Here is a 14318-nt window from a genome sequence, read left to right on the forward strand (position 1 = left end):
GAGGTCTAAAAATTGATTTCTCCAACCTGATGCCCATTGGATAATTGGGCGAACTCTTATTAGCTGTCTGTAGGATACTAGAAGTGGGGTGCTCAATGCTTTGACGCGTTTCTGGAGACTATTCTCCCCTTAGTGCTGACCTCTATAAAAGTGCTGGTGTATTGTAAAGTTAAGGGGTTGGTGTATTGTGTCCCAACACGGGATGGCTCAGTGGCTAAAACCCTGAGCTTGTCAATCAGAAAGGTCGGCAGTTTGCCGGTTCGAATCCCTAGCAACGTGTAATGGAGTGAGCTCCCGTTACTTGTCCCAGCTTCTGACAACCTAGCAGTTCGAAAGCATGTAAAAATGCAAGTAGAAAAATGGGGACCACCTTTGGTGGGAAGATAACAGCGTTCTGTGCGCCTTTGGGCATTTCGTCATGCCGGCCACATGACCACGAAGACGTCTTTGGACAGCGCTGGTTCTTTGGCTTTGTAAAGGAGATAAGCACCACCCTCTAGAGCCGGAAACAACTAGCACGTATGTGTGAGGGGAATCTTTATCTTATCCCAGCTTGCTTTCAGAAATCATGGGCAATCCATCACTGGAGGTTTTTAAGAGGAGACTAGACAATCACTTACCTGAAATGGTATAGGTTCTCCTGCTTGAGCAAGGGGCTGGACTAGAAGACCTCCAAGGTCCCTTCCAGCTCTGTTCTATTCAGTCCCCTAGGCTAGTCTTTCTCAATAAGATATGAGGACTTCAATTCCCAGAATTCCCCAACCAGCCATCTTGGCTGTGGAATTTTGGGATCTGAAGTCTTCATAATCCTACAGTAGCTAAAGTTGGGAAGCGATTCCCTGAGCCTTAGACCATTGTTCCCAACTGGTTGAGCACTGCATGTGTGGATTACAATCCCCATGGTTCCTGGTCACTACATCATTATGGCTAGGAACTGTAGTTCCAGGAGGTGGAACTGCCAGTTGTATAAAGCCAACTTTTTCAAACAATTCTGGGAAGATGGGAGAAAAGACATGTTATCTGTTGAGATTTAGAAAAGGTAGACAATTTTTTTTTTTTTTTAGAAGCCCAGAATTGAGACATAAATTTTGGCTGGCAGGATGTAGGTCAGTGACTTCTCCTCCTCCTCCTGGGGGCAGAGTTTAGGATGAGTACCAGCATAGCATCATAGCAATTTAAAAGTATCAACTTCTAAATGGAACTTCCCTATTCAGGAGCGGTATATCTCAGTATCAGATACCAGTAAGGAGTAGGATATATTCCCTTTGGTGCCTTTGAGGTGGGTTGGGGTTAAAGACATATTCTTGTTCCAAACACATTTAAGGTCTCTCCTGGCTAGAATTCTCTCTTTCCCAGGGGGAAAAAAACTAGCAATATAAAATTGGATGCTTCTGTGTTGCTATGGTAAAAAGACCCAAAAGCTAAATTGTAAGGAACTGCTTTAAAAAAGAACCCCAGTTAACATTGGTCACACATGTGTAATGTATTATATTCTCTTGCATGAGACTAGATCTCATTGAGATAATCAGTCTTGGAGTATTGAAAAAGCATCCACGGTTGGAATATTTCTTCAAAACTTGAAATATCCACAGCAGGTGGAAACCTAACCCCATCATCCAACCAATTTTTCTCCATGATTTTTCTAACTTTCAACTCTGTCTAGTCCACTCAAGCAATCTCAACTGGACATAAGCCTATCTCATGTTACTGAAGATGGCGAACATTTTCCTTTCTGCAGTTCTGGTTAGTGTGCCCACATGGGCTTGAAATAAGCATCAACATTTTTGAAATGTGCAATAAGGTTTTTTTTGCTTAAAATGCTGTTGGTGCAGGCACAATAGCCAAGTGGACGGCTCCCAGCCTTTCTGTAAACATTTCTGGGAGGAAAATAGTTCCGGGTTTTATAAAAGCAGGTTTTTCTTTTTTGGCAAAAACGAAACAAGAAAAGCTTGAGCTGGAAATTGGCAGATTAATTCATGCAGATTCCAAAGTCAGGAGGATGTCATCCTTAGACACTGCTCCAGTAGCATTTCCTGGAGTGTAATTGTGCCACAATCATGACATAGGGATTAATTGGGAAAACAGGGAAGTTCCAAAGGCACAGGTTACTGATTTCTGTGGCCATTTAGCCATGTATATCCTTTTGCTTTAGAAATGGCCTGTAGCACTGGCCAGTGTTCTCCCTTAAATCCAGCATACAGGTAGCCCTCAAGTTAATGATTGCAGCAGAGCCTACCCATCATGGTCGTAACTTGTGGCAGTTATAAATCAGATCACCTATGTAAACCGTCCTAATTTTACAAACTTTGTTGTGACGAAAACCAGAAGTAAATGACAGTTTACCGCAAAATTGTCATGAAATGGCATCACTTGATCCAGGGACAGCCGGCTGTCAGAAATTAAAATCCAGGTCATAAGTACTCCCAGGGAGGTCTGTTGTAACTTTGAGCAGTCGCTAAGTGAACACTTATAAATTGAGGACTGCCTGTACAGACTCTTGCAACCTTTCAGATTTAACTGGGTGTTTAGCAGCCTAAGCCAGTGGGATTTGTTACGAGCATATGAACATTCAGCCTTCTTTAGATAACTTCAGATGCACCATCTCTACTAAGACCACACCTAGAGTACTGCATCCAGTTTTGGTCACCACACTATAAAAAAGATGTTGAGGCCGTAGAAAAAGTGCAGAGAAGAGCAACCAGGGTGATTAGGGGACTGGAGACTGAAATATATGAAGAACAGTTACAGGAACGGGGCTTGGCTAGTGTGGTGAAGAGAAGGACCAGGGGAGACATGATAGCAGTCTTCCAATATTTGAGGGGCTGCCACAGAGAGGAAGGGGCCAAGCTATTATCCAAAGCACCCAAAGGCCAGACAAGGAATAATGGAAACTGAACAAGGAGAGATTCAACCTGGAAATAAGGAGATATGTTCTGACGGAGAACAACCAATGGAACAGCTTGCCCTTGGAAGTTGTGGAAACATCCATCGCTGGAGGCTTTCAAGAAAAGATTGGACTGCTATCTGTCAGAAATGGTGCAGGGTCTCCTGCTTGGGTGGGGGGTTGGACTAAATGACCTGTAAGGTCCCTTCTAACTCTGTTAATCTGTAACTAGCTACATTAAATTACTTAGAATTGTGGAAGACCCCGGAAGCAGATGCTGTGGGAGAAAAATAAATAAATATGGTTCTAGAGCAGGGGTCTCCAACCTTGGCAACTTTAAGCCTGGAGGACTTCAACTCCCAGAATACCCCAGCCAGCAAAGCTGGCTGGGGTATTCTGGGAGTTGAAGTCCTCCAGGCTTAAAGTTGCCAAGGTTGGAGACCCCTGTTCTAGAGGATTCAAGTCAAAAACAAGGGACTCTGATTGCAAAATGGAAGAGGGGGAGGTGGGGAAGAGGGTGGGGTACGCAGTTCAGATGAGCAAGTCACATGGGGTGGGGTTAGAGCGATGCTATGGGAAACCCCACTTTTTATATGGCGACAGAGGAAAGTTGCGCTGGGAATCATGAAGAGGGTTCGGGAGACAGGGTAACCCACAGCCCTGGTTGATAACAGGTAGTCCTCGATTTACGCCCACAGTGGAGCCCAACATTTCTGCCGCTAAGTGAGACAAGCGAGTGCCCCATTTTGTGACCTTTCTTGCCGCAGTTGTTAAGTGAATCGCTGCAGTCGTTAAGTTAGTGACACGGTTGTAAAGAGAATTTGGCACCCCCAATGATTTTGTTCCATCAGAAGGTTGCAAAAAGTAATTGCGCGACCCCGGGACACTGCAACTGTCATAAATATGAGCCTGTTGCCAAGCATCTTTAATTTTGATCAAGTAACCATGGGGATGCTGCAGTGGGCATAAGTATGAGAACCAGTCATAAATCACTTTTTTTTTTTTTAGTGCCATTTGAACAGACACTAAAGGAATGGTTATAAGTCAAGGACTACCTGTATCCCGGTGGCTGAGACAAGTGCCGCCTCAATTCAAAAAAAGGTTTTGAGTTTGAGGGGGTTCATGCTGATAATCTTTGGTGCTGTATGAAGCCTTAAATTATTCTGTCCTTCCTACCTTAAAGCCTCTTTTTAACCTGCGGGAACCTGATTCCAGATGCTGGAACAGATTTTCTGTGAATGAAAGCCTTTGCATTACAATAAGCAGCTGGCTGTGTGAAAACTGGTTGCTCCAAATGCTGTGAGCCTTGTATTTTGGAAATTGGACGGTGACTTCACTCTGTACCTAGCACTGAACAAATAAAACAACGTTTTTTTGCTGAGTAGCACTAATTTTCAACTGTGTCTAGTTGAAAAAAATCTTGTGGGTTGGTTTGGACATAAGAAAAAGGGAGTCAAATGGAGTTTCCCCCATATATTTTTTTTCCCTGATAAATGGAGGCTTGATCTAATCATCCTTAGAATTGGCTACAGGTAGTCCTCGACTTACGTGTCAGGATTCCGGCAGTTACCCCAATTAAATAATGAGCCTGGAGCCAAACTTCCAAAACTTCAAAAGGATTTATTGGGAGTTAACATGTCCAGCACTGCCTGGGTGTAGCCGACTCTGATAGACATAATTCATTGTCACCCTTGACCCTGGTTTCCCCACCACCCCCTGGGTGTATCATAATTCATATTCTCCAATGGGACACATCCATAGCCAAGAGTCATCAATCATACTCTCCAGTTAGAATTTTGCGCGGCAGAAACTTCAGCCGCTTAGTTACTATCTTTGAAAAACTATTTATGGAATGCACTTTCGATTTCCAAGCTGCCACACTGCTCTTACAAACCCCTTTCCCCCCCTCCCTTTCTGTTGTCAACTCTAAAAAGAACGTGGAAATATTTTATGAGTTGACATTACGACCACAATTGAGCCCAAAATGTATGTTTCTAAATGAGTTTTGCCCCATTTTACGACTTTTCTTGCCACAATTGTTCAGTGAATCACTGCAGTTGTTAAATTACAGTTGTTAAGTGAATCTGGTCACAAGGTTGCAAAAGGCGATCATGTGACCCTGGGACACCGCAACCGTCATAAAGACGAACCGGTTGTCAAGCATCCAAATATAAATCACATGACCCCGAGGATATCTGCAATGGTCCTAAGTGTGAAAAAGGGTCATAAGTCACTTTTTTCAGTGCTGTTGTAACGTTGAACATTCACTAAATGAACTGTTTTAAGTAGAGGAGTACCTTTGCTAGATTAAAATGGAGGATGGATGCATAGAGCGATGGCCGTTATTGGACCCACAAAATGTGGAAGTTTTGAGTTTCTTTTAACATTAAGAAACTAAGTTCTGAGGTTCGTGATAAATTAATCTGCTGAACTTTAACGACTGTTACATTCGTACATTGGTGAGTTGACATGATAGCAGTGCCTCAATATCTCAGGGGCTGCCATAAAGAAGAGGGAGTCAAGCTATTCTCCAAAGCCCCTGAAGGAAGGACGAGAAGTCATGAATGGAAACTTGATCCAGAAGAGATTCAACCTAGAACTAAGAAGGAAGTTCCTGACAGTGGGAACAATTAATCAGAGGACCAGCTTGCCTCCAGAAGTTGTGAATGCTCCAGCACTGGCGGTTTTTTAAGAAGAGGTTGGAAGCCATTTGTCCAGAATGGTATGAGATCTTCTGCTTGAGCAGGACGTTGGGTTAGAAGACCGCCAAGGTTCTTTTCAACTCTGATTCTCTCTGCGCTTGGCATAGAAGGTAAGAATTTAGCATTATTATTCCAATATTAGAAGCATCTCACATTTACTCACTCGCTCATTGGGTCCATATATAACAGTGAAAGCTCCTTGTGGCTAGTGAAGCAACAAAAGGATGTGGAGTTGTGCTTAGAGGAATTGCTGAGATCATCTTTGATGGAACAGAAGATGGAACTTCAATCTTCTCTTCTCTCCATCTCTCTTTTCAAAGCAGAACTGGATTATCTTACATGAGTTGCTGGTACCCTTAGCTCCGTTCATCAATTTTGAATGGTCGCTCTTCTAATAGTTTGGTTAGTTATCAAGGAATATACTCTTGCATTGTCATCTGTTCCAGACCTCTTTTCCAGCAAATACAACTATTTAGTCCTTTAGTATCCAGCTAAAGAACATTGCCATCAGAAAAAATAAGATTGTTTCTAAGAAACTCCATTGCTTTTGAAATAGATTTCAGTTAGGTTTCTAGTCCTCATGAAGAACAACCTGGAAGGAGCTTGCTGTCTTTCCTCTTCCTGTTCAATCTAATAGCTAAATACAAATCAGGGAAAAAAAATCTGCAATTGCAGAAGTCAAAGCAATTACAATTACAACTGCTGATGGCACCATGTTAAGGAGAGCCTTGTTACATGAGGGAATTATCCCACTGCCTCCAGCCAGGTTCTTTCAAAATTGTCCAGTAATTTTTTTCCCCAACAAGAAGGCTGTCAAAAAGAGGGCAGCCTGATGAGAACTCCATGTCACCCGTGGCTCGATAAATGCCAAGCCAAATCTAGAATGTTTAACCTTCATCTGATATTTATTGACATTTATCCATCAGTAACGCTCCGTTCCGCTGGCATTTTAAAAGATCGCTTTGCACAGTTAGAAAAGCTGATAAATTACATTAAAAGGGAGTGGTGATGATGGAATAATCATGGCTAAATCTGCCCTCCAGTGGATCAGAGTTAATGTGGCGGCTGCTCAAAGGCGGTGTCTATTTGCTTTAAAACACAACTTGGGGTACGTCCATTTTCACGGTTCAGAGCCTCACTTGCTAAATTCAGCCATACAGCTCTGCCCTAGACAAAGGATGGGGATTAGGGTTAACTATTTGCACTTGAATCTATGAAGAACATATCCAATTTAGCTTTATACAAACAAAAATATTGCCTATTATCTGATTTTTGGTGTTTCAGACTTTTATTGCAAAATAAATGCAAATGGGGAAATAAATAAAAATCTATCTATCTATCTATCTATCTATCTATCTATCTATCTATCTATCTATCTATCTATCTATCTATCTATCTATAGATATCTGTAGATATATAGATATAGATATATACAGTATATAGATATAGATATATATACCGTAAAGCCTACAAACTAGAAATGTGGCACATATGTTCCTCTTGGCTTCGAGGTGCTCACTGAGAAAGGATTTTTGGAAATGACCATCAGAGCATTAGTATTTCGTATATTATTATTAACACACTCTGATGCTAAGGAGTTCTACTCCCCTCCCTAATCTGTTCCAAATGCAAAACACAAGCAGAGGAGAGGAGTTTCAATTTCAGTTTTACTTTCAAGCATCAAGCAGCTTTAGTACAGAACAGTTGAGCTAAGCCACGTCCAGGCTCCTTGCTATCTCCTTGCTCACACAGCAAATACTGTTTCAGTTTCCTAACAGCCCTCAACTCTCTCACACACTGACAGGACACTAGCCAGATGAATACTGATGGATGCTGGTAGGCAGAGCCAGAATTCGTTTTCCTTATTTTTCTCCCCCAAAACTAAGTCCGACCACATAGTTTCATAGCAAAGCATGGGTATCGAGCTAGTAAATAAATAAAACTAAATGCAAATCAGAGGCTCCCAACCTTTTGTGCTCCGGGGACTTGTTCTGTGTAGGTTTTTCTGCAGATCGGGGCAGTTTGGGGACCTGTTGTCAAACCTGAAGTTGGCCTGGCCGAAGGCATCGTGGGGCTTCAGTGCTGCCACAGTGATGGGGGGGGGGGGGAATAGAGATAGCTGGGGTTGTGTAGTCAAAACAAAATACTTTCTCTTGGGAACCAAGAATGTTCTCACACCTGGCTGGAGGAAGGAGGAGTGATGTCAGCGGGTCAACAGATGGTGCCGTGATTGGACCGTGTGACTGATTGTTCGGGGTTGAGGGAAATTTTTTTACTTTTAACTAGGTGAAAACCACGGGACCCTTCAGAGTCGGTTTTCAACAGATTTGTGCCAATATAATATATCTAATAATCCGTCTGCCTCGGAGTTTTCCTTAGTATGGGTCTATAACTTGGAGCCCTGACTCCTGTGAGGTAAATGGGAACAAGGTAAACCGGTAAAACCATCAATTAACCCAAAGTTCTCCTCCAAGGGATGAATAACTAGGCTCAAATTAGCCTACTACAGACCCAGGTCCCTGGAGAAGATTCTCATGCTGGGAAATGGGGAAGAAAAGAGAATAAGAGGATGAGCAGACACAATTATGGTGGCAACTGTTGAAAGAACTATCCATCTAGTTCAGTTCCAAGGCAGGAGAAAGACACTAGAGACAAAATGGAGGCTGGAGGCTGATTGGAAAGAAAGAGAACCACCAAGCATAGGGTTCTGTGGTGCAGCTAAACACATGGAGTTCAGTGTGGGGGAGGGGGCTTTTATACCTTCTCTTGGGCTTCACACTTGAGCTTCCTGTTCCTGTGTAAGAACATGTATTGTATTGGCTGTTGTCAGATTCCCATGGGGCCATCTGGGGTCTTGTTTCTCTGAGATAAGTTTGGTTGAAGTTTGCTGGGTGATGCACTGTCCTGAGGAGATTTTGCAATGCTGCTAGATAATCCTACAGTGTCCTGGAGGGTCATGTCTTAATCCCATCACCCTGGAGCTGAACGTCTTTTGTCTTGTAGAGAGGATGGCCCAGTCTTTCTTAATGGGCACCAAATAGCTGTTGGAGCAGGGCGTTTCTGTCTCCCTTAAGATTTCTATTTCTCTTTTACAGGAAATATAATAATCTGCTTTTTAAAATTTTTCTCATAATACTTCATTCTTCTAGGAGCAGTGACTTCCATCATAACGAATGCACCATTGGAAGACTTGAAAGAATAGGTTAGGGACAGATCGCCATGGATTAAAATCTACACTCCTCATTTAACAACCAGCAACTATCGAAGTTATGATGGTCTTCCCCAAATAGCAATAGCACTTAGACTTATACAGGTAGTCCATGAGCTATGATCACAATTGAGCCCAAAATTTATGTTGCTAAGTGAAACCTTTGCTAGTGAGTTTGTCCCTTTTTACGACTTTGCTTGCCACATTTCTTAAACAAAACACTGCAGTTGTTAAATTAGTAACACTGTTGTTAAGCGAATTTGATTTCCTCCATTGACTTTCCTTGTCGGAAGATCACAAAGAGGGATCACATGGCCCCAGGACACTGCAACTGTCGTAAATGTGAATCAGTTGTCAAGCATCCGAATATAAATCACATGACCATGGGGTTGTTGCAATGGTCATAAGTGTGAAAAATGGTCAAAAGCCACTTTTTCCAGTGCTGTTGTAACTTTGAATGGTCACTAAGTGAACTGTTGTAAGTCAAGGACTACCTGTATACCGCTTCACAGTGCTTTACAGCCCTCTTTCTAAGAGTTTTACAGAGGCAGCCTATTGCCCCCAATAATCTGGGTCTTCATTTTACCAACCTTGGAAGGATGGAAGGCAGAGTCAACCTTGAGCTGGTCAGGATTGAACTGCTGGCAGTTGGCAGTCAGCAGAATTAGCCTGAAACTTGCATTCTTACCATTGTGCCACCCTGGCTCTTAATGGCTATCAATGACCCATTTTTGAAGTTGTGATGGCTGCCTTCACAGTCACATGATCATATTTTGGGTGCTTGGTAACCAACTTGCATTCATGGCTGTTTGCAGTGTCATGCAATCCCATAAACATGCTTTTGGAGCTATTTTGCTGATCTCCAGGATTTACTTTTGAATTTCTGGCAAAATAGATTTGTTTGATATCATGTGTTTGTTTAATGACTGGTGTTTAATTTGTTCAACAACTGCTGTTTATTTAATGATCTTTGCAAAAACAAAAGGTGTAAAATCAGGCATGATCACAGGGTGACCTGCTTCATGACTGTCACATCTTACAACTATAATTACTAAGCCATGAAAGCCAGCTGGGAGACTTTAGGCCTGTCACTCTCTCTCACCGTAAGCCACCTCACAGGGTTGTTATGAGGTAAATAGAAGGTGAAAGGTTGGCTGCACCAGAGACAAATTTCTTGTTATAGAAAGAATTATAGATTATAGAATTCTTTATTGGCCAAGTGTGATTGGACACACAAGGAATTTGTCTTGGTGCAAATATTCTCAATATACATAAAAGAAAAGATACATCCGTCAAGAATCAAGAATCATGAGGTACAACACTTAATGATAGTCATAGGGTACAATAAGCAATCAAATCATACTAGGAAACAGTCAGTGTAAATCGTAAGAATACAAGAGACAAAGTTACAGTCATACAGTCACAAGTGGGAGGGGATGGGTGATAAGGAGTGATGAGAAGATTAACAGTAATAGTAGTGCAGACTTTGTAATAGTTGGATAGTGTTGAGGGAATTATTTGTTTAGCCAAGTGATGGCGTTCGGGAAAAAAACAGTTCTTGTGTCTAGTTGTTCTGGTGTGCAGTGCTCTGTAGCGTTGTTTTGAGGGTAGAAGTTGAAACAGTTTATGTCCGGGATGTGAGGGGATTGTGTGTCCAATCATACATGGCCAATAAAGAATTCAATTCCATTCTAATGTTTGCTGTCTTGAGTTATTTGTAATAATAAGAAAGGCAGGATAGAAATAAGATTACAAGTAAAAAAAACCTTGCATACCCAATTTAGTGCACATTTTTAAGGTATGGAAGCTGTGATGGATTTCTGTGCTGAAGCCCCTGTAGAAAAAGGTTTGTGTGTGGTGGCAAAACACACACTTTTCTGAGTAACACATTTTTATTAAAAGACATACGCTTTCTTGAGCTGCACTTTAATAACATTTGTTAGTCAGAAAAGGTGCTACCAGACTCTTTCTGACTATTTGCTTAAGCCAGAAATCCCCACTACACCTAAATTACCCATCTGTTTCAACGGTAGCATACTACCTTTCTCTTTAAAATTAACATTTCTCTCCTGAATTCTCTGAGGAGATCCTTTACTTCTGTTTCACATTTCCATGGTCTCTTTTTTTAGACATCTGCTTGCATTTCTGGCATAAACAGTTGGCAAATAGCTTCCCAGTTATAGATTTTGGCCATGCTTTTGATAGGAATTGTAATTTATGCATTAAAGCCAGGGTGCTTCTACCGTTCACTCCTTGTATAATCTTTAGCAAATCACATCTGGCTCTCTTAAAGGGATTTGCCTGAGGTAAAGTGGCCATAATTCCTCCAGTAGATTTCAGCTTTACCAAAAAGTCCTGTTGGACTGTCTCAAGAGTGCATTTCAACTTACAACCATTCAATTAGTGACCATCAAAGTTACAATGGTGCTAAAAAAAGTGACTTATGACCTTTTTTCACACTTACGACCGTGACTGCATCCCCATGTAATCAAAATTAGGATGCTTGGCAACTGGTTCATATTTATGATGGTTGTATTGTCCTGGGGTCATGTGTCATCATCTTTTGCAAACTTTTGAGCAAAGTCAATGGGGAAGCCAGATTCATTTAACAACTGAGTTACTAACATAACAGTGATTTACTTAACAACGGTGGCAAGAAAGGTCTAAAATGGGGCAAAACTCAATAATTCATGTTTAGCAATGAAAATTTTGGGCTCAATTGAGGTCGTAAGTTGAGGACAATCTGTATTACAGACTAATCAGTGGTGGTAGAATTTAGTTTCTTCAGATATATAACTTAGCTAGCAAATGCAGACAGATGTAATTAACCAGATGATTGTAGAAGAAAATATAAATGCATATAGACATATATTACAATAGAGGAAAATATAAATGCTATAAAAATATAATATTTTTTAATAAGATCCGCTAAGGACCAAACTCTTGTTAGAAACTAAAATGTTCCATGCTAATGAATGCTGTCTGGAAAGCAAGTTATGAGCCATGGTGGTGCAGTGGTTAGAGTGCAGTACTGCAGGCTACTTCTGCTGACTGCTGACTACCTGCAATTTGGCAGTTCAAATCCCACCAGGCTCAAGGTTGGCTCAGCTTTCCATCCTTCCGAGATGGGTAAAATGAGGAATCAAATTGTTGGGGGCAATATGCTGATTCTGTAAACCACTTAGAGAAGGCTGTAAAAGCACTGTAAAGCAGAATATAAGTTTAAGTACTATTGCTGTTGCTACCAGTCAAATAAATAATAACTAATAATTCTAATAGTTGGAACAAAGCTTTGGGTCTTCTTGCCTGATTCCTAGATAAATACAATTGCACTTATGTTGTAAATCTTTATCCCCCTTAATGTAAACTAATATTTCTTATTTTTAACACCTATTAGCCACGCACACACAAAAGGAACTCTCCACCTTATTTTTAGAGCTCTTAAGTTTGCTATTTGATAATGATACGAATTCATATACTATTGTTGTGCCCCCCTCTCTCTTGCTTTGGATGTTTATTTTTATTTTTATTTAGTTAACTTCCTATTCACGAATGCTTCCAACTAGTAAATATTTGGTTGTTTTTCAGAGGCAACATGTAGAAGTTCAAAATCTGTCTGCTTGCTAGTCCCTAGATGCTTCTCCTTCCAGCTTGTAATTAGATAGCATAGGGGGAAAAAAGTGTCAAAATGCTCCTTTGAAAATTCCCCGGCTCCGTGATTTTGTTTTCAAGCTGCAGATAAAAGTTGTTGGAGAACAGATGGTGCGGGCAGTCACACTGCAAAAGAGACTTTCCATCACTCTGTAAACAGGCAAGAACCGTTCTGGTTTCAGAAAAACAGGAACCTAATAGAACAGGAAATTCCTTCTGCTGCTACAGGTAGTTCTTGACTTATGAACATAAGCGAGGCGGTTGTTAAGTGAGTCATGCCTGATTTTAGCAAAAGCAATAGCAATAGCACTTAGGCTTATATACCGCTCCATAATGCTTTACGGCACTTTCTGGGCAGTTTACAAATGTCGGCATATTGCCCCCAGCAATCTGGGTCCTCATTTTCCCCAACTCGGAAGGATGGAAGGCTGAGTCAACCTGGAGCCTCATCAGGATCGAACTCCAGGCTGTGGGCAGAGTTTGTCTGCAACATTGCACCCTAAATCATCGCAATGACACAGTTCCTATTTTGTGACCTTTTTACAGATAAACAGATTAACAGAGCTGGAAGGGACCTTGTAGGTCATCTAGTCCAACCCCCTGCTTAGGCAGGAAAACCTACACCACTTCAGACAAATGGTTATCCAGTCTCTTCTTAAAAAATTCCAGTGTTAGAGCATTTACAACTTCTGAAATGATGATTATCCAAATGGAAACAGGGAGACAATGATGTGTGCATGGGGGATACTACCTGAATTTCATTGATGTCATTTTCATTTAAGTCCAATCGATATTTAATGGAATCAATTTCCGTTTGGGCCTGGTCCACCTATTTATTTATTTTTTTTGGAATGCTGCTCCCAATACCTCAATATGGCTCTCAGCCAGCAAAGCCCCAGGATCAACCAATACTTGGTCCACAGGAGCAAAAATCTGCTTCTTATAATAGTTTTTGCACCCGGAGGAAGAGATTCCTCATTCCCAGGCCAGCATCATAACCATGATACTGTACTGGATCAAGGAGAGGTTCTTCTTATTTAGTTTTTTTTTAATCCCACCTTTATAATTTTTATAAATAATTCACAGTGCCAAATATATTTAATCTCCTTCCTCCTATTTTCCCCATAACAACTACCCTGTGAGGTAGGTTGGGCTGAGAGGGAGTGATTGGCCCAAAGTCAACCAAACTGGCTTTCATGCCTAAGGTGGGTTTAGAATAGAATGAATGAGCTGGAAGGGACTATGGAGGTCTTCTAGTCCAGCCCCTTGCTCAAGCAGGAGAACCTATACTATTTGAGATAAGTGACTTGTCTAGACCCTTCTTAAAAACCTCCAGTGATGAAGCATCTACAACTTCTGGAGGCCAGCTGTTCCACTGGTTAATTGTCCTCACTGTTAGGAAGTTTCTCCTTAATTCCATGTTGTTTCTCTCCTTGATTAGTTTCCATCTATTGTTTCTTGTCCTGCCTTCTGGTGCTTTGGAGAATAATTTGACCCCCTCTTCTTTGTAGCAGCCCCTCAAGTACTGGAATGCTGCTATTATGTCATCCCTAATTCTTTATTTCTTTTAGACTCACTAGCCAAACCCAAAACCTTCTTCATATGGTTTAGTCTCCAGGCCTTTGATCATCTTAGTTGCTCTTCTCTGTACTTTTTCCAAAGTCTCAACATCTTCTTTCTAGTATGAGCTCAGTCTCCTGGTGATTGGTCCAAAATCACCCAGCCGGTTTTCATGCCTAAGGCAGAACTAGAACACACAGTCTGCTTTCTAGGTCAGCACCTTAACCATTACACCAGACTGTTGCTTTTTTGCTATTTGCTTACTTGATATTAGGTGATGGAGTGAGTGCCATCCTAGAACTGCTGTGCAAGG

Source organism: Notechis scutatus, chromosome 1 (genome assembly GCF_049901735.1).
Source record: "Notechis scutatus isolate UNSWTSFEM ecotype Mainland chromosome 1, rNotScu1.2, whole genome shotgun sequence".
Classification (NCBI taxonomy): domain Eukaryota; kingdom Metazoa; phylum Chordata; class Lepidosauria; order Squamata; family Elapidae; genus Notechis; species Notechis scutatus.